General features: G+C 42.9%; 1 protein-coding gene across 2 annotated transcripts in view; it reads right to left on the reverse strand.

Moving 5' to 3' along the window:
• skap2 (src kinase associated phosphoprotein 2) overlaps positions 1-20561 on the reverse strand; it is a 298277-nt gene that overhangs the window by 169679 nt on the left and 108037 nt on the right. The window lies entirely within an intron of this gene.

The raw sequence follows: 20561 nt of genomic DNA on the forward strand, positions 1-20561 counted from the left end.
TGGATTAGATCAAAGCTCTACAGTCCTATCACGTGTAGCCATGACGTCTAACAGACAATTAAGACTAACAAGAAGCAGTAGTATCATGACCATCTCCAGTAGAGGTACATTAATTACCATCTGAATTTCCAGGGCACAGGAATTGAGGTCTGGATATGACCAACTTGATATTTCTATTGTCTGGCAAGCCCGGCCAATTACCACCTCATTAGTCTGCTCTCGATCATAGGTAAAATGACAGAAGGCGTCATCAACAGCATTTGGTGTAATCTGCTAACTGACTCAGTTGAGGGTCCACAAGGGAAACTCAGTTCCTGACCTCATTACAGACTTGGTTCAAACATGGACAAAAGAGCTGAACTCAAGAATTGAGAGTGATTGCCATTGACATCAAGGCAGCATATGCTCAAGTGTGGCATCATAGAGCTCCAGCAGAACTAGAGTTAATGGGAATCAGACAAAAAATTATCCACTGATAAGATTCACACCAACAATGAACTAAGATGGCTATGGGTTTTGGAGGTCAATCATTACAGTTCCAGCACATTACTGCAGGAGTTCCTCAGGGTGATGTTCTAGGAACAACCATCTTCATTCAGCTGCTCCACCAATAAGGTGACAAGTGGGGATGAATCTTCCATCATAAGGTGATAAGTGGGAATGTTCACTGATGACTGCGCAACGTTCAGCACCATTTGTGACTCCTCAGCTACTGAAGGCATCCTTCATGTCCAAACACAGCTTGACCTAGATAGTATCCAGCCTTGGGCTACAAGTGGCAAGTAACACTCAGACCAAACAAGTGCCAGGCAATGACCATCTCCAACAAGAGAGAATCTAGCCATTACCCCTTGATATTAAATGGTAGTAGCATCACTAAATCCCCCAGTATCAATATCTTGGGGGATTACCATTACCCGCAAACTAAACTGGACTGGCCATATAAATACGGTAGCAGGAGGCAGTCATTCAGTCCTTCGAGCCTGCTCTGCCATTATTACGATCATGGTTAGTCATCCAACTCAATTGCCTGATCCTGCCTTCCCTCCCAATATCCTTTGATTCTTTATAGCCTCAAGTGCTATACTTAGTTGCTTCTTGAAAGCAATCAATGTTTTGGCCTCAACTACTTTCTATGGTAGCAGATTCCATAGGCTGACCACTCTCTGGGTGAAGAAGTTTGTCCTCATCTCTTTCTTAAATAGTCGACCCTCTATAAGAGGAAGTGTGATGGAATACTCTCCACTTGCCCGAATGAGTGCAGCTTCAACAACACTCAAAGTCTGATATGATCCTGGACAAGGTTGATTAGCACTTCAGCAACAAACATTCACTCCCTCCACTGCCAATGCACAATGGCTGCGGTGTGTACCATCTACAAGGTGCATTGCAGGCACTCAGCAAGGATCCTTAAACTGCATCCTTCCAAAACTTCTGACCATTACCATCTAGAAGGACAAGGGCAGCAGACAGATGGGGACACCATCACCTGGAAGTTCCTTGCCAACCCACTCAACATTCCGACTTGGAATTATATTGCTATTACTTCACTGTGATTGAATCAAAATCCCAGAACATCCTCCCTAACAGTACCATGAGTATATTGACACCACACGGGTTGCAGCGATTCTTTCTGGTTGTATCACAGCTTGTGTGGCTCCTGTTCTGCCCAAGACCGCAAGGATCTATAAAAGGTTGTGAATGCAACCCAATCCATCATGCAAACCATTCCCATTCATTGACTCTGTATATACTTCCTACTGCCTTGGCAAAGCAGCCAGCATAATTAAGAACCCTACACACCCCAGACATTCTCTCTTCCATCTTCTTCCTTCGGGAAAAAGATACAAAAGTCTGAGGTCACGTCCCAACCAACTCAAGAACAGCTTCTTTTCTGCTGCTGTCAGACTTTTGAATGGACTTACCTTGCATTACGTTGATCTTTTCTACATCCTAGCTATAATTGTAACACTACATTTCATACACACTCGTTTCCTTCTCTACGAACGTATTGTTTTGTCTGTATAGTGCACAAGAAACAATGCTTTTTACTGTATGATAATACATGTGGTAATAATAAATCAAGGAGGAAGCTCATCACCACCTTCTCAAGGGAAATTAGCAATGGGCAATAAATGCTGACCTTGCCATCAATGCCCATATCCCACAAATTAATAAATAAAAGTAGACCATGTGGCCTATTGAGCCTGCTCTGTTATCCAGTATGATCATGGCTGATTTTGGACTTCAATTCCACTTCAATGTCCACTTCCCATATCACTTGATTCTTCAAGGCCCCAAAAATATGCCTATTTCAGCCTTAATTGTATTCAATGATCGAGCATACACAACCTTTTGGGCCAATGAATTTAAGATTCCCCATGCTTAGCTTGAAGTAATTCTCCTAAGCCCATTTCTAAATCATTGACCCTTTATCCTGAAACTGTGTGGTCATGTTTTAAGTTTTCCAATCAGTAGAAACAATCTCTCAACGTCTACCATTTCAAGGCCTCTCAGACTCTTGTATGCTTCAATGAGATCATCTCTCATTCTTCTAAACTCCAGAGAATTTGGACCCAACTTACTTAGCCTCTCTTTATAGGAAACTCCCTCATCCTAAGGACCAATTTAGTGAACCATCGCTGACCACCTCAAATGCAAGCATTACTTCCTAAAATATGGAGACCAAAACGATATACAATATTACAGGTGTGGTCTCACCAATGTCAATACAAGTGTAGCAAGGCCTCCTTGTTCTTGTGTTTTAATCCCATTACAATTTGACTTCTGAATGGTATGAAAATGTTCTACATTATATGTAGGAGAAAACCCAAGTCTCTTTAACATCAATATTAACATGTTTTAACCTTCTAAAAATATTTTCTGATATGACTAAAATAAATAACTTCACATTTCCCCACATGATACTCTACCTGCCATCTTGTTGCCTATTTACTTAGTCTGTCTATGTCTTTAAAAGTCTCTGTCTCTTCCACACTGTTTACGTTTCCTCCTAGCTTTGTATCATTAGATAACTTAGATGCATTACTCTCAGTTTCTTCATCCAAGTCTTAATATATAATTAGTTGAGGACACACTGCTGCTCCTTGTGACACTCTACTAGTCATAGCATGCCAACATTGAACATTTATGCCCATTCTCTGGTTCCTGTCCATTAACTAGTCCTCTATGAACACCAGTCTGCTACTTCCAACTTCATGAGCCCTTATGCTGCCCATTATCCTTTTGTGCGGTATCTTATGAAATGCCTTTTGGAAATCCGGGTAGACTACATCTATTGGATCCCCTTTGTCTACTCTATTAGCTACATCCTCAAAAAGCTTTTTAAAATTTGTCATGCAGGATTTTCCTTTTGTAAAACCATGCTGACTTGTTCTAATCATACTACACCTTTTTAAGTTACGATTCCAGCATTTTTCTAATGACTTAGTCAAACTAGCCTGTGGTTCCCTCTTTTCTCTCTCCCCTTTTTCCTGAAAAAGCAGTGTTATATTTACCAACTTCTAATCTAATGGCATCATTCCTGAATCTAAGGACCTTTAGAAAATAAGTGCTAGTGCATCTAATAGCTCTATAGCTATCTCACTTAGAACTCCAGGATATAGGTCATCAGATCCCAGGATAATTGGCCCAGAGCCCACTGGGGTGGTAATGTCTGGAGCCCATATACTAGACTCTGACACCTCTCAGCGAAGTAGCAAGTACCAGATGTCCAGCCTTCTCCATCAAAGCTGTAGAGTGGAACATGAGAGGGAAAGCCAAGTAGTTTAGTAGCACCCTCCAGAGATGCAATAAACAATGATTTCATGCTAGCAGATAGCTACCATGACTGTGTCAGATGACACTGAAGGAGGGCTATAAATAGTGACAAAGATGTTCTGTACTCTCGAAAATATTGTAACAAGTACAAAATTCCAATTGAACTGAAATATCATGCAGTTCTAAAAAGAACAGATTGCTTATTTACCAGCAATTTTATATAAACCAAAGATTTCTTCAGCAGTAATCAATTCATACACATACATTGTATTAATTAACTTGGATTGATAAAAAAAAAGTCTAGCTTTGGAAATACTTCTGTGCTATCAACTACCCATTACCCAACAGCAAACATCACTATGCCATAATGAAATAGATTGATGTGACTTTAGAGTCTACATTCCACAGGGGCAGGGTTAATTTGAGTTTGTTTATACAAAACTGGAGATGTATTTGTACAATCCATTCAGAACTGCCAAACTTATTTATATTTTGTAACACACATCTACGAATCTCAACCGGTCTTTCATTTAGAGAATATATGTTAGAATAACAATACTTCAAGTTCAGTAGAGTTGATGAGAAAATACCTATACAAAGCTAAAAACATGTTCATTTTTTAAAAATTAACACACATTTTAAATCCTTTATTCATCGTGATTTTGTACATAGTAGGGCCAACTCAATGAACAGGCCAAAAAACTTGCTCGTGTTTCTGAATGTACCAACATGGTGATTTCACCATGCTGACTACTTCTAGTTAAGGTTAAGATTGCTGCATGATTCTTTTGTGCCCCAAGTGAAGGTTTACCAGAGAAGGAAGTTCTAAGCCCATCAGCTGTCATGTCTGGAAAAGTTGCATGAACTGTGCTCCTCATTGAGGAAAACATTCACAACTTATTGGAGGAGCTAAATTTTAAACTAATGCTCAGGAATGGAGAAGAGAAGAACCTTCAACTCTGACAGAGCTGTTGCACTTCTGGAATGATGAGATGATACACCAAATGAACACAAGTCTTCCATGTCCTTAGATCATAGGAATCAATTGTGTGAAAAGCTCTCAGTTGGAGGAGAATGCAAAGACTTCAATGAATGCTGCTTACTGAAAATAACTAAGCAGGTATTGAGGTTTAGACCGCAACGTGATACCACACACCAACAACCTGCAAAGCGCATGCCCCAACTTCACATCAAAAACCTACTGATTCAATTACCTTGACAGTAAAATTTGAGACTTATTGCTACTTTGAAAATCATTGCATGTCTGTTTATTCTTTCATTGTTTCTTCTAAAACTATATACACACATCTATTCCTCATTTCACTCTAGTTGAGATATAGGGCTGCATTTGCTCTTCAATCATACTGCTAAAAGTGTGTTTGCTTAAATGTTTGTAGCCTTAGGTCAGCTTCAATAAATGCTGCCGACTGAAAACAACTAAGCAAGTTAATACACATTCATGCTATCACCTATCATTGACCAACAGGGAATCATATATTTTCTTTGCTATACAGGAATTTTAGTCATATTGATATTATGTCAGTAAATTGCTAGTATGTTAACACTGCTAACATTGGACCATTTTGCATGCTATGTAGCATGCAAGAAGCAATACTTTTCACTCTACACTAACACATACGACAATAATAAATCAAATTTTCTCTGTACTGGAGTGTCACAAGATGATGTTGCCCAAGGAAAAAAGGCAGCCATCACAAAAGCACCCAAACATTACAAATTCCATAAATATCTGCACAGTAATGTTCAATTTGAGAAATCAGATAGGGCATCAGGGGAGGGGAAGGCAGCAGATCAGGAACCTCCTGAAACTTATGTTTCAGCCCAGATGAACAATTTCTGCATCATCCACATTTTTTTTGTCTTGAAGCAGCTGCATACCAAAGTATATTCATTTAGCAGCAGAAACTCTTCAATGTTCTTTGAGAGGTTAACAGGTTCTCTGAGCATTTGCACAGAATACGCAATAGTTTTACTCCAACGTCTATATTGGGATGCAAGGATTATAAAAATCTGGAGCATACGCAGAGCAAATGACAAGTCAAGGGCATCCAGGGGAAATGCTCTGTATCAAGTTGGGCTTTAGTAACCTATATGATGCAAGTGTGTTTAAAACTTACTGGTCAGTAAAATGCCATCAGTGGTAGCTTGAAATCAGCAATTTGAAATAAAGTGCAATACAACAGTGACTTTAATCACAACGGACAGAGCAGTCCCTGTGCTGTATCGAATCTAAACCTTTTTAAAATTCATTTGTGGGACATGGGCGTCGCTGGCTGGCCAGCATTTATTGCTCATCCCTAACTGTCCTAGAGAAGGTGGTGATGAGCTGCCTTCTTGAATCACGATGTGGATGTGCTGGCGTTGGACTGGGGTAAACACAGTAAAAAGTCTGACAACACCAGGTTTTAGTCCAACCAATTTATTTGATAGTAAACGCACAAGCTTTTGGGTTAGTCCCTTCGTCAGGTGAATACCTGACGAAGGGACTAACCCGAAAGCTTGTGCGTTTACTATCAAATAAATTGGTTGGACTAAAACCTGGTGTTGTCAGACTTTTTACTGTTCTTGAATCACTGCAGTCCATGGGTTGGCCCACAATTCTGTCAGGGAGGGAATCCCAGGATTTTGATCCAGTGACTGTGAAGGAACAGCGATATATTTCCAAGTCAGGATGGGCAGTGGCTTGGAGGGGAACTTGCAGGTGGTGGTGTTCTCACATATTTGCTGCTCTTGAGCTTCTAGATGGGAGTGGTCATGCGTTTGAAAGGTGCTGCCTCAGGATCTCTGAATTGCTGTAGTACTTCTTGTAGATAGTACACAATGCTGCTACTGAGCTCAGTGGCGGAGGGATTGAATGTTTGTTGATGTGGTGCCAATCAAGTGGGCTGCTTTGTCCTAGATGGTGTTAAGCTTCTGGAGTGTTGCAGCTGCACTCATCCAGGCACAAAGGGAGTATTCCATCACACTCCTGACTTGTGCCTCGTAGATGGTGGATAGGCTCTGGGGAGTCAGGTGGTGAGTTACTCGCCGCAGTATTCCTAGCCTCTGATCTCTCTTGTAGCCTCTGTGTTTATGTGGTGAGTCCAGTTCAGTTTCTGGTCAATGGTAACCCCAAGTATGTTGACAGTGGGGAATTCAGTGACAGTAATACCACTGAATGTCAAGGGGCACTGGTTAGAGTGTCTCTTATTGATGATGGTCATTGCTTGGCATTTGTGTGGTGCTAATGTTACCTGCCACTTGTCAGCCCAAGCCTGGATATTGTCCAGATCTTATTGCATTTGAACATGGACTGCTTCAGTATCTGAGAAGTCATTAATGATGCTAAACATTGTGCAATCATCAGCAAACATCCCCACTTCTGACCTTACGATGGAGGGAAGGTCATTGATGAAGCAGCCAAAGATTGTTGGGCCTAGGACACTATCCTGAGGGACTCCTCCAGAGATGCCCTGGAGCTGTGTTGACTGACTCTCCACAACCACAATCATCTTCCTGTGTACCAGGTATGACTCTAACCAGTGGAGTATTTGCCCCGATATCCATTGATTCCAGTTTGGCTAGACTTCTTGATGCCACACTCGGTTGAATGCGGCCTTGATATCAAGGGCTTTCATTCTCACCTCACCTCTGGAATTCAGTTCTTTCGCCCATGTTTAAACTGAAATGAGGTCAGGAGCTGAGTGACCGTGGTGAAACCCAAACTGGGTGTCACTGAGCAGGTTATTGCTAAGCAGGTGCTGCTTGATAGCACTGTCAACGACCCCTTCCATCACTTTACTGCTGATTGAAGGCAGACCGATTGGGCAGTAATTGGCGGGGTTGGATTTGTCCTGCTTTTTGTGTACAGGAGATACCGAGGCAATTTTCCATATTGTTGGATAGATGTCAATGTTGTAACTTGTCAATGATAACCCCATTGAACTTCAGTACCTCAGAATCACCATGATTACAGCACAGAAGATAGTCATTCAACCCTGTTGTGCCTGCACTGGCTCTCCCCCAGTCTTCTTCCATAGCTCTGTACATTTTTTCTCATTTGTCAAACAGGATTCTTTTCTACCCTTTCAGTCAATGATTGCCTACAGTACCGGAAGAGGTGGCAAATAATTTTAATATTTAAGGAAGGGAAATTGCAAACAGTTTAACTTACACAGAAAATAAAAACTTGCAGACTAGCAAACCTATATTTAAAACCTAGAGAATATGGCTTGTTCTGAAATATCATCATCATTGTAGCTGAACAGCAAAACTGCCTTATGGTAAGAACTGCACATCTATTAAAAATAAGAGAATGGAAGAAAGTAACCACTACTTCAGATTGCTGCAGGTACTCCAATACTGCCATAGTGCTAAATGCCACAGTACTTTAAAGTTAACTTATTAGTTTCACAAGTAGGCTTACATTAACACTGCAATGAAGTTACTGTGAAAATTCTATTCACCACACTCAGGCACCTGCTCTGTACACCGAGGGAGAATTTAGCACGGCCAACGCACCTAACCAGCATGTCTTTTCGGACTGTGGGAGGAAACTGGAGCATCCAGAGGAAACCCACACAGATGCAGGGAGAATGTGCAGACTCCACACAGACAGTGACCCAGGCCAGGAATCAAACTTGGGTCCCTGGCACTGAGGCAGCAGTGCTAACCATCGTGCTACTCTTGAAGTAGTACACTATCTAGTAGTGTACTAATATACTAATGAATACAACACCAGGATTGTTTTTGTGACATTTCTTTACAAAATTTCACACAACTTGTTAATCTCCTTGCTCCATTGCAACAAGGGCAATGCTTCCTGCATTTCCAATTAGTTATGCCTGAATTATATTACATAATTTCTAGGTAGTTGTTGGCAGATGACAGACAGTTACGGTCTGCCTGTTCTTCCTCCCCTGCAGAAATTCTCCCTCCTCCAACTCCAGCAAGCCTAATGAAATGCCCATGTTGAGTATTCAGCTTACAACTGTGGGAACAAGTGATTCCAATGACAGTAGTATTCAAGGTGTTCCAAGTAAGTGAACTAATAAGAGAAGTAACAAAAAAGCATATACACCAACGATAGTCCACGTTTGTTTTTCAAGTCAAGGATAGCAGTAAAAGTACAAGTCACAAATATGGCAACCTAGTTTTAAGTAATAGTGCTACAGGGCAAATGATTTTCAGACCTCTGAATTCTACATCAAATAAAAAGATAAAGTGCTGGAAATACTTAACAGGTCAGGTAGCATCTGTTAAGAGAACAGTTGAGTTCACATTTCAGCTGTTTCAGATTTCCCATATTTACTCATCTTATACAAGTGCTCATGCATGGTACTGTGGACCAAGTTTAATATATCATACTTCTGCAGACTTGAATGAAACTAGAAATTCAATTGCACTTGAAAATGGACAAGGTGCATGTGCTTATTCAAGCAATTGCAGAGACTATAGGACATCTGTAGCCAAAGAACACCTGCACTGCTTATTGGGTCGATAGAGGAGAGCCGGTGGATGTGGTCTTTCTGGATTTTCAGAAGGCGTTTGACAAAGTACCTCATAAGAGGTTATTGCAGAAGGTCAGGGGACTTGGAGTTGGGGGTAGGGTGTTAGCGTGGATAGAGGATTGGTTGTCAAATAGGAGGCAGAGAGTGGGGGTCAACGGGTGCTATTCGGATTGGAGGATGGTGACTAGTGGAGTGCCCCAGGGGTCGGTGCTGGGGCCTCAGCTTTTTACCATTTATATAGATGATCTGGAGGAGGGAACCGAGTGTAGGGTGTCGAAATTTGCGGATGACACCAAGATTGGGGGAACGGCAAATTGTGCGGAGGGTGTGGAGAGTCTGCAGAAGGATCTAGATAGGCTGGGCGAATGGGCCAGGAAATGGCAAATGGAATTTAATGTTGGCAAGTGTGAGGTGGTCCACTTTGGTAGGAAGAATGGTAGGAAGGACTATTACTTATGGGGCGAAAAACTGCAGCAGGCGACGGTGCAGAGGGACCTCGGGGTCCTCGTGCATGAGTCGCAAAAACCCAGCTTGCAGGTGCAGCAGGTGGTCAGGAAGGCAAATGGGATGCTGGCCTTCATAGCGAAGGGGATTGAATATAAAAGTAGGGAGGTCTTGCTGCAGCTGTATAGGGCATTGGTGAGGCCGCAGCTGGAGTACTGTGTGCAGTTTTAGGCGCCGCACCTGCGCAAAGATATTTTGGCCTTGGAGGGAGTGCAGAGGAGGTTTACTAGGCTGATACCGGAGTTGAGGGGGTTGAGCTATGAGGAGAGGCTGAATAAACTAGGCTTGTACTCGTTGGAGTTTAGAAGAATGAGGGGAGATCTCATTGAGACGTATAAGATGATGAATGGGATGGATAGGATAGAGGTGGAGAGACTCTTCCCGCTCAAAAAAGACAGTAGGACTAGGGGACACAGCCTCAAGATAAAGGGGGGGCGTTTTAGAACGGAGTTGAGGAGGAACTTCTTCACTCAAAGGGTGGTGAATCTCTGGAATTCTCTACCCGTTGAAGTGGTGGAGGCTGCCTCGCTAAATATTTTCAAGAAGCGGGTTGATGGGTTTTTGATAAGAGAGGGGATTAAGGGTTATGGGGAGAGGGCCGGAAAGTGGAACCGAGCCACGACAGATCAGCCATGATCTTATTGAATGGCGGGGCAGGCTTGAAGGGCCAGATGGCCTACTCCTGCTCCTATTTCTTATGTTCTTATATCTGTTTACAGGGCTGCAGGTACGCAGAAAATCAGCAGTCACACAAATCAAAAAGGAAATACATTGCAGGGAGTCAGAGGCACTGAAACTTTGCAATATGCTGAAAAATGTGAAGAATCAATCCATTAGATTTTTCAAATGTTTTGGAGGTCAGCAGAAGGATGGAGATTCTGTTCCCTCAAGTGTGGAATGCTGCCCAGGCAACACACATGAACAAACAAGGACATCAACAGGAGTGTAAGGGGGTAGCAAGGATAATCCAGGTAATTACAGGCAGGTGAGCTTTACATCAGTGGTAGGGAAATTATCAGAGAGGATTCTTCAAGACAGGATTTATTCCCACTTGGAAATAAGTGGGCATATTAGCGAAAGGCAATATGATTTTGTGAAGGGAAGATCATATCTCACTAACTTGATTAAGTTTTGCGGCAGTGATGAAGATAATTGATGAGGGTAGGCAGTGAATGTTGTCTAGATGGAGGTCAGTAAGGCCTTTAACAAGGTCTCTCACTGCAGACTGGTACAGAAGATGAAGTCACACAGGATTAGAAGTGAGTTGGCAAGATGGATACAGAACTGGCTCGGTCATAAGACAGAAGGTAGCATTGGAAGGATGCGTTTCTGAATGGAGGGCTGTGACTAGTGGCATTCCTCAGGCATCAGTGCTGGGACTTTTGTTGTTTGTAATGTAAATATAAACGATTTGGAGGAAAATATAATTGGTTTGATTAGCAAGTTTGCGGACGATACAAAGGTTGGCAGAGTTGCAGATGGGATGAGGACCGTCAGAGGATATAGCAGGATATTGATTGGTTGGAGACTTGGACGGAGAGATGGTAGATGGAGCAAATGTGAGGTAATGCGTTTTGCAAGGTCTAAGATGGGAAATACAGTAAATGGCAGAATCCATAACAGCATGGAATGGCAGAGGGATCTGGGTGTCCAGATACACAAGTCACTTAAGTTGCAACGCAGGTGGAGAAGGTAGTCAAGAAGGCATACAGCATGCTTGTTTTCATCGACCGGGGCATAAAGTTTAAAAATTGGCAAGTCATGTTGCAGGTTTACAGAACCTTAGTTAGGCTGCACTTGGAATAGTGTGTTCAATTCTGGTCGCCACATTACCAGAAGGATGTGGAGGTTTTGGAGGGGATACAGAAAAGATTTACCAGGATGTTGCCTGGTATGGAGGGCATTAGCTATGAGGAGAGGTTGAAGAAACTTGGTTTGTTCTCAGTGGAATGACAGAGGTTGAGGGGCAACCTGATGTAAGTCTACAAGATTATGATGGACATGGACAGAGCAGATAGTCAGAAGCTTTTTCCCAGGGTGAAAGAGTCAATTACTGAGAGGCATAGGTTTAAAGTGCAAGGGGCAAGGTTTAAAGATGTTCAAAGCAAGTTTTTTTTTACACAGAGGGTGGTGGGTGCCTGGAACTCACTGCTGGGGGAGGTAGTGGAAGCAAATATGATAGTGACTTTTAAGGGATGTCTTGACAGATACATGAATAGGATGAGAATAGAGGGAATGGTCCCCAGAAGGGTAGAGGTTTTTATTTCAGACAGGAAGCATGATTGGTGCACGTTTGGAGGCCCAAAAGGCCTGTTCCTGCGCTTTTTTCTAGTTTGAAACCCAGATCTCGGTTCCAATGCTGGAAGAAGTTCAATAAGCCGCACATGGTTATCAAGATAACACTCCTAATTCTTGTTCACCAATGGAATGGGCACAGAATAAAGCCAGTCATCCATGCAGCTCTCTACAATAGCAGTTTAGCCAGTCCCAGTCCTTAGCCTTTCCCCATAGTGCTGCAGTATCTTTTGCTTCAGGTGTTAATTTAATTCCATTTGAAAGCCATGAAGAATCTACATCCAACACCCTTTCAGACAGTGCATTCCAGATTGCAACCACTCAGAATAAGAAAGTTTTCCTCATGCCACATTTCATTCTTTTGATAATCACCTTAAAATAGTTATCAATGCTTCTTCCAATGGGACAGTTCCTCTTCATCTACTCTATAGATCCCTCAACTTTGAGCACCTCTATTAAATCCCGATCCATTTCCTCTTCTCAAGAACAGTACTCTCAGTTTTTCTAATCTATTCAACGGAGATGAAGCCTCTCATCTCTGTAACCAATCCAGAACCTTTTTCTGTACACTCTCAAGAATTTTCTCTTTCTCAGCTTAATCACTATGCTCAAACCTGCACCCTCACTAATCACAATCCTATTCTTCACTGTTTTCCTTCAATCAACACACAAAACTTCACTCCACCTCATTCTTAACCTACTCACATACAGTAAACCTCCTACTCTCAATTATCACAGAGTCCTTAAAGACATTTCACATCCTGCAAGCAACATCCACACGATTTGTTCCTGAGATGTACATTTCCAAAAAAGACAAGACTACCACCAACACATTCCCTTCTTTTCTGCAGACACACATAGGCAATCACGTGGCAACTGGAAGTGGGAAAGGATACCTACATATTTTGGAGATGGCAACCAAGGGATGAGCCATGATTCATGAATGGAAAGGCCAGAGGAGCTGTCCCATGAAGTACCTTCATTCCATATCTTCTTTTTCCATTTCATATCTATTGCACCCTGTACACACTGCATAATAAATGACAGCAGCTTCTCTCTTTCAGCTCAGTTGGAAAAAATTATTTTAGTTCTGATGCAGAAAATGTAGACGGCCCTCTGATAACTGAGGAGGGTAGCATTCTTGAAGGCACTGTATTTGAATCTACCAAGGACCAACTCAGAGAATGGTTCGTGGAATTTCTTTTAAGGTGGGCAGAGAAAGGGTTTTTAGTGAACCGTTGCGCTTGTGTGTGCAGGAGCCAGGGCAGAGGATAGGACAATTGTCCCTGCCCATGTGTCACAAGACCTGGTCAATACTCCATTTTAGGCTGTTAAATGACAATTAACATTTGTGTCACTTCAGTGCCAGGCAATGACCATCTCCAACAAGAGAGAATCTGATAAATGCAAAATCCTGCGGATGCTAGAATCGGAAACAAAAACAGAAAAACACTGGAAAATCTCAGCAAGCCTGACAGCATCTATGGAGAGAGAGTAGAGCCAATATTGAGCCTAAATGACCCTTCATCAGCTCTGATGAATGGTCATGAAGACTCGAAATGTTGGCTCTACTTTCTCTCCATAGTTGCTGTCAGACCTGCTGAGATTTTCCAGCATTTTTCTGTTTTTGTGAAGACAGAATTTGATCATTCCTATGATTTTCAATGGCATTTTCCTCACTGAACCTTCAGTATCAGTCATGGGTTACTATTGACTGAACTGTACCAACCATACAAATACAATGGCTGTCAAAGAACTCAAACATCTGATGAGGAACTTAAAAATTTGAGGTGTTAATTCAAAATTAATCTACAAGAATGGCAGCATGATTTAAAAGCTGGGCATAAAATGGCTGCTAATGTGGATTACTAACAATATGAATAAAGTAAACATTATTTCCTTCAGACTAAAAATTGGGAAGCAGCCAGACGAGCCAGCTGCCTGTCAAGAGTCTGAATTACAAATTGAAGTCACTCCCAGATAAGGTGATACTTTTCAAAATAATATAAAATCACAGCCTGTTTTTAACTCTGCTGAACTTCGCAAACAGACAGCTAGAAGTCAGTCAGTCATTTTTTAACCTTAGCTAATCCGACTTTAAAATACAGACTGTTAACTAAGACAAGTCTGGCAGCATTCAACAATCTTTGTACACAAAGGGATCATGCTCCTTTGTTGAATTTTACCTCCATGGATTTTGAAACAGAGGCACATGAAAATCTAACATAATCATTCTAGATTGTGAGTATAACTATCTTTTATTATTTGTTTGACTATCCTATAACATTGCTGATAATGGTGGATTCAAAAATAGGATGCATCTTTTCTATATTATTGGCATGTTATGATTTAATTACTATCTATAGCTCATGTATAAGCTATAATTGACTTCAATAAGAGACATGAATTAATTAAACATACTTGTACGTTTCATTAATTCGTGCCTTTTATATATTATATATTATCTCGAGGAAGTGGTGATGGAAGTCTTAAAGTATATCAAGGTAAATAAATCCCCAGGACCTGATGAAGTGTATCCCAAGATGTGGAAATTGGGAGGAAGTAGAGCGAGGTTCCTTAGCAGAAATATTTGAATCATTGACAGCGACAGGTAAGGGGCCTGAAGATTGGAGGGTAGCAAATGTTATGCCTTTGTTTAAGACGGGTTGCAGGGAAAAGCCTGGAAACTACAGGCCGGTGAGCCTAACGTCTGAAGATATTTCGAGAGACAGGATCAACAGGCAATTAGAGAGGCAAGAATTGATTAGGGACAGTCAGCATGACTTTGTGAGTGGAAAATCACGTCTCACCAATTTGATCGAGTTTTTTTGAAGGGGTAAGCAAGAAGGTAGATGAGGGCAGTGCAGTTGACGTTGTCTACTTGGACTTTAGCAAGGCCTTTGACAAGGTACCGCACGGTAGGTTGTTGCGTAAGGTTAAATCTCATGGGATCCAGGATGAGGTAGCCAATTGAATACAAAATCGACTTGATGACAGAAGACAGAGGGTTGTTGTAGAGGGCTGTTTTTCAAACTAAAGGCCTGTGACCAGCGGTGTGCCTCAGGGATCGATGCTGGTTCCACGGTTATTTGTCATTTATATTAATGACTTGGATGAGAATTGAGGAGGCATGGTTAGTAAGATTGCAGTCAACACCAAGATTGGTGCCATAGTGGACACTGAAGGTGGTTATCTAGGAGATTGCAACAGGATCTTGATCATTGGGTCAGTAGGCTGCTGAATGGCAGATGGAGTTTAATTTAGATAAATGTGAGGTGATGTATTTTGGTAGATTGAATCAGGGCAGGATTTATTCAGTTAATGGTAGGGCGTTGGGGAGAGTTATGAACAAAGGGATCTCAGGGCTCTGGTTCATAACTACTTGATAGTGGAATCACAGGCGGACAGGGTGGTGAAGAAGGCATTCAGCATGCTTGGTTTCATTGGTCAGAACATTGAATACAGGAGTTGGGACATTCTGCTGAAGTTGTAGAAGTTGGTAAGGCCATGCTTGGAATACTGTGTACAGTTCTGGTCACCCTATTATAGAAAGGATATTATTAAACTAGAAAGAGTGCAGAAAAGATTTACTCAGATACTACCGGTACTTGACGGTTTGAATTATAAGGAGAGACTGGATAGAATGGGACTTCTTCCCCTGGGGTGTAAGAGGCTTAGGGGTGATCTTGTATAGAGGTCTATAAAATAATGAGGGGCATAGATGAGGTAGATAGTCAACATCTTTTCCCAAAAGGTAGGGGAATTTAAAACTAGAGGCATAGGTTTTAGGTTAGCAGAGAGATACAAAAAGGTCTACAGAAGCATTTTTTTCATGCAGAGAGTGGTGAGTGTGTGGAACGAACTGCCAGAGGTAGTAGTACAGACAGGTACAATTTTGTCTTTTAAAAAGGCATTTAGACAGTTACATGGATAAGATTAACATAGGGGGATATGGGCCAAATACAGGCAGTTTGGACTAGCTTAATGGTAAAAACTAGGCTGCATAGACAAGTTGGGCTGAGGAGCCTGTTTCCATGCTGTATACCTCTATGACCACAACGACTCTATGGCCCACATATTTATACAACTCTAGGGGTAGCCGTTAGAATCTGTAGGGCTGGTACTGATAAACTTTCAAAGACGTTAGGTCTACTAAGACCAACCTATGTCCCATCTTAAGATAACTTTGTAAACATGGAGACTCCTGGAAGAATGGACTTTTTCATTTGAGGACCCAGTCTAATACTATGTTCCTTTAATACTCAAAATTTCTTTTAGGTGAGATTCTAAACAAGAAATAGCTATTCGAGAGAATAAGCTTCTCTTGCTTGGGGTAAAGATAGCAGAACCATTAACATGGCCACGAGATTGAGAGAGAGGCTCGCAGTTCTGTGGATAGTAGCTCATCGCCTGCCTCCCCCAGGCCTGTCCATAATCTAGAAGATGCAAGTCAGAAATGCTATGGAATACTCTCCACTCCAACAACAATCAGTGAGCTTGACAGCCTCCAAGACAACCCACTTGACTGATAACCCATCCGCCACCTTAAACATTCACTCCCTCCACCACCAATGCATAATGGCAACAGTGTGTACCATCTATAAGATGCACCGCAACAATGCACCAAGGCCTCTTCCAAATCCATGATCTCTACTACCTATTATGTTTGTGTCCAATTGTAAACTATACAAAGCCCACAAATATAACTAAAACAAGGGACAGTTTATTTAACGTCTTAATAGTTGCACAGTCAGTCCATGACTGACCCCGCCCCCCCCCACCTCCACCCTAGGTGCAGATTGTTCTGAGTCACCTGATCCACTCTCTTAAAGGGGCATAACACGCCAAAACAAAAACATAAAGCACTACCTAGAAGAACAAGGGCAGCAGGTACATGTTCACACTACTACCTGCAGTTCCTGTCTAAGCCGCACACCACCCTGACTTGGAACTGTATTGTCATTGCTTCACTGTTGCTGGGTTAAAATCCTGGAACTCCTTTCCTAATAGCACTGTGGATGTACCCATACTACCTGGACTGTAATGATCCAAGGTGGCAACTCACCATCCGTGGATAACGAAGGAGGTGAAGGAAAGTGTTAAATTAAAAGCGGAGGTGTTTAGAGTAGCTAAGACTAGTGGGCGAGAAGAGGATTGGGAGAGGTTTAAATGTCAACAAAGATTGACAAAGAAGTTGATAAAGAAGGGTAGGAGAAACTATGAAGCTGGGCTAGCGCTTAATATAAAAAAGGATAGCAAGAGTTTTTATAAATATATAAAAAGGAAGAGGCTGGCTAGGGTGAACGTTGGACCCTTAGAGGATGAGAGGGGGGACTTAGTGGTAGGGGATGGGGAAATGGCTGAGGTCTTGAATAACTTTTTTGTTTCAGTCTTCACGGAGGAAGATATGAATAATTTGCCGGGTGTTAGCGATGGAAAGGTGGTAGGACTGGAGGGTCTCAATGACATTATTGTTACTAGAGAGGCAGTGCTCGACAGACTGGAGGGACTGATTGTGGACAAGTCCCCAGGACCGGATGGAATGCATCCGAGGGTTCTGAAAGAAATGGCGGAGGTGATAGTGGATGCCTTGGTGGTTATTTTCCAGACATCGCTGGATTCCGGGGAAGTGCCGGAAGATTGGAAAGCGGCTAATGTTACGCCGTTGTTTAAGAAGGGTGCCAGGCAAAAGGCAGGGAATTATAGGCCGGTTAGTTTAACGTCTGTTGTGGGTAAAATGTTAGAATCCGTCATCAAGGAGGAAATAGCGAGGCATCTTGAGGGGAATTGTTTGATAGAGCAGACGCAGCACGGTTTCGTTAAGGGGAAGTCGTGTCTGACAAATTTATTGGAGTTCTATGAGGATGTGTCTAGGGCGGTGGATAGAGGACAGCCGGTGGATGTGGTCTTTCTTGATTTTCAGAAGGCGTTTGACAAGGTACCTCACAAGAGGTTATTGCAGAAGCTAAGGGGGCATGGAGTGGGGGGTAGAGTGTTAGCGTGGATAGAGGATTGGTTGTCAAATAGGAGGCAGAGAGTGGGGGTTAATGGGTGCTATTCGGATTGGCGGTTGGTGACTAGTGGAGTGCCCCAGGGGTCGGTGCTGGGGCCTCAGCTTTTTACCATTTATATAGATGATCTGGAGGAGGAAACCGAGTGTATGGTGTCGAAATTTGCTGATGACACCAAGATTGGTGGAACGGCAAATTGCACAGAGGGTGTGGAGAGTCTGCAGAAGGATCTAGATAGGCTGGGCGAATGGGCCAGGAAATGGCAAATGGAATTTAATGTTGGCAAGTGCGAGGTGGTCCACTTTGGCAGGAATAATGGTAGGAAGGACTATAACTTACGGGGCGAAAAACTGCAGCAGGCGACGGTGCAGAGGGACCTCGGGGTCCTTGTGCATGAGTCGCAAAAACCCAGCTTGCAGGTGCAGCAGATGGTCAGGAAGGCTAATGGGATGCTGGCCTTCATAGCGAGGGGGATTGAATATAAAAGTAGGGAGGTCTTGCTGCAGCTGTGTAGGGCATTGGTGAGGCCGCAGCTGGATTACTGTGTGCAGTTTTGGTCGCTGTACTTACGCAAGGATATTTTGGCCTTGGAGGGAGTGCAGAGGTGGTTTACTAGGCTGATACCGGAGTTGAGGGGGTTGAGCTATGAGGAGAGGCTGAATAAACTAGGCTTGTACTCGTTAGAGTTTCGAAGAATGAGGGGAGATCTCATTGAGACATATAAGATGATGAATGGGATGGATAGGATAGAGGTGGAGAGGCTCTTCCCGCTCAAAAAGGACAGTAGGACTAGGGGGCACAGCCTCAAGATAAAGGGGGGGGGGGCGGTTTAGAACGGAGTTGAGGAGGAACTTCTTCACTCAAAGGGTGGTGAATCTCTGGAATTCTCTGCCCGTTGAGGTGGTGGAGGCTGCCTCGCTAAATATTTTTAAGACGCGGGTTGATGGGTTTTTGATAAGTGAGGGGATTAAGGGTTATGGGGAGAGGGCGGGAATGTGGAACTGAGACACGACAGATCAGCCATGATCTTATTGAATGGCGGGGCAGGCTCGAAGGGCTGGATGGCCTACTCCTGCTCCTATTTCTTATGTTCTTATTATCTTCACAAAACAATTAGGGATGGCCAGCAGCAACCACATCCCATGAAAGAATAAATTTCAAAAAGCACAGTTGTTCTTTGGAGGGTAAAATGCAACCTGATCCTGCTGCACAGCACTTTGATGTTGACATTAATGACCCAGACTGCAAAAAGCAGAGTTGTCTCCCAATGACTTTGTGCACAGTAGCTGAGGGAAGAATCCGAACTCTACCCTAAGCAGGACTTGGTGCAGGGCATGAATATCATTTTGTTAACCTAGAAATGAGCGGTCAGCTCCATGAACATCACAGTGGAGCCAACAATAAGAAGCCTCCGCTGATGGCTTCCATGGCAATTCATACTGTTGCCACGGAAGTAGAAATTGCTACCTTGCCAGTTCTGAGGTAAGACAAAGTAAAAAGTTTATTCATTAGTCACATTCACACTGCAATGAAGTTACTGTGAAAATTCCCTAGTTGCCACACTCCGGTGCCTGTTCAGGTACATTGAGGGAGAATTTAGCATAGCCAATTCACCTAACTAGCACATCTTTGGACTGTGGGAGGAAACCAGAACACCAGAGGAAACCCACATAGACACAGGAAGAACATGCAAACTCCACATAGACAGTGACCCAAGCCAGGAATCAAACCCAGGTCCCTGGCACTGTGAGGCAGCAGTGCTAACCAATATGCCACCAGTGTCATGTAATCCCTGCATTTTTTCTTTGCAAGAGTACTAAGGTGCAGGCCCAGGCTTGTGATACTGTTTACCTAGGAAAAAAAATTGGTTAGACGACATCGTATCTGTTATCCTGTAACCCAATGTATCAGTGTCACTCAGCTAGCTTCATTCAACATGACCAAGGCCCAGATCATTGCATGTATCCTTCTCTATCGCCTCCTCCAAGTGACTGGTGCTCCTTCCAAAGTTTTAGGTGCAGCTTTTGCCCACAAACATGGGCCAGAATTTTTTGAATGATAGACGCTTACCTTCCCACCACTTGAGGGGTCAGCAGCAAGACCGCTCATAACAATATTGCCACCCTGCAGCCATTTAACACTTCACCGTGTATGAACTGGCTGGAGTCAGGACTTCCACCACTCAAATGATAGGATACACCACCTCAGAGAACTGCCAGTCAATATTGGCAGTGGTAGAAGCTGCAGTTCCAGAGTCTAAGATCCAGAAGTCTAGGACCAGGTAGGTTTTGTGGATCTCAAATGAAGTGGAGATGAGGCCAGGGAGCTGGGCATTTTGGCAGAGGGGCCAGGAGTTGAGAGGGGGAAAACACCTGCAGTGGCCATATCTTTTTGGGGAGGTGCCACATATGTGAAAGGAGGTTGTTGACGAAGGCGACCTCCAACCCATCCACTTCCTGCA

Source organism: Carcharhinus amblyrhynchos, chromosome 2, assembly GCF_965287045.1.
Source record: "Carcharhinus amblyrhynchos chromosome 2, sCarAmb.v2.hapA, whole genome shotgun sequence".
Taxonomy (NCBI): domain Eukaryota; kingdom Metazoa; phylum Chordata; class Chondrichthyes; order Carcharhiniformes; family Carcharhinidae; genus Carcharhinus; species Carcharhinus amblyrhynchos.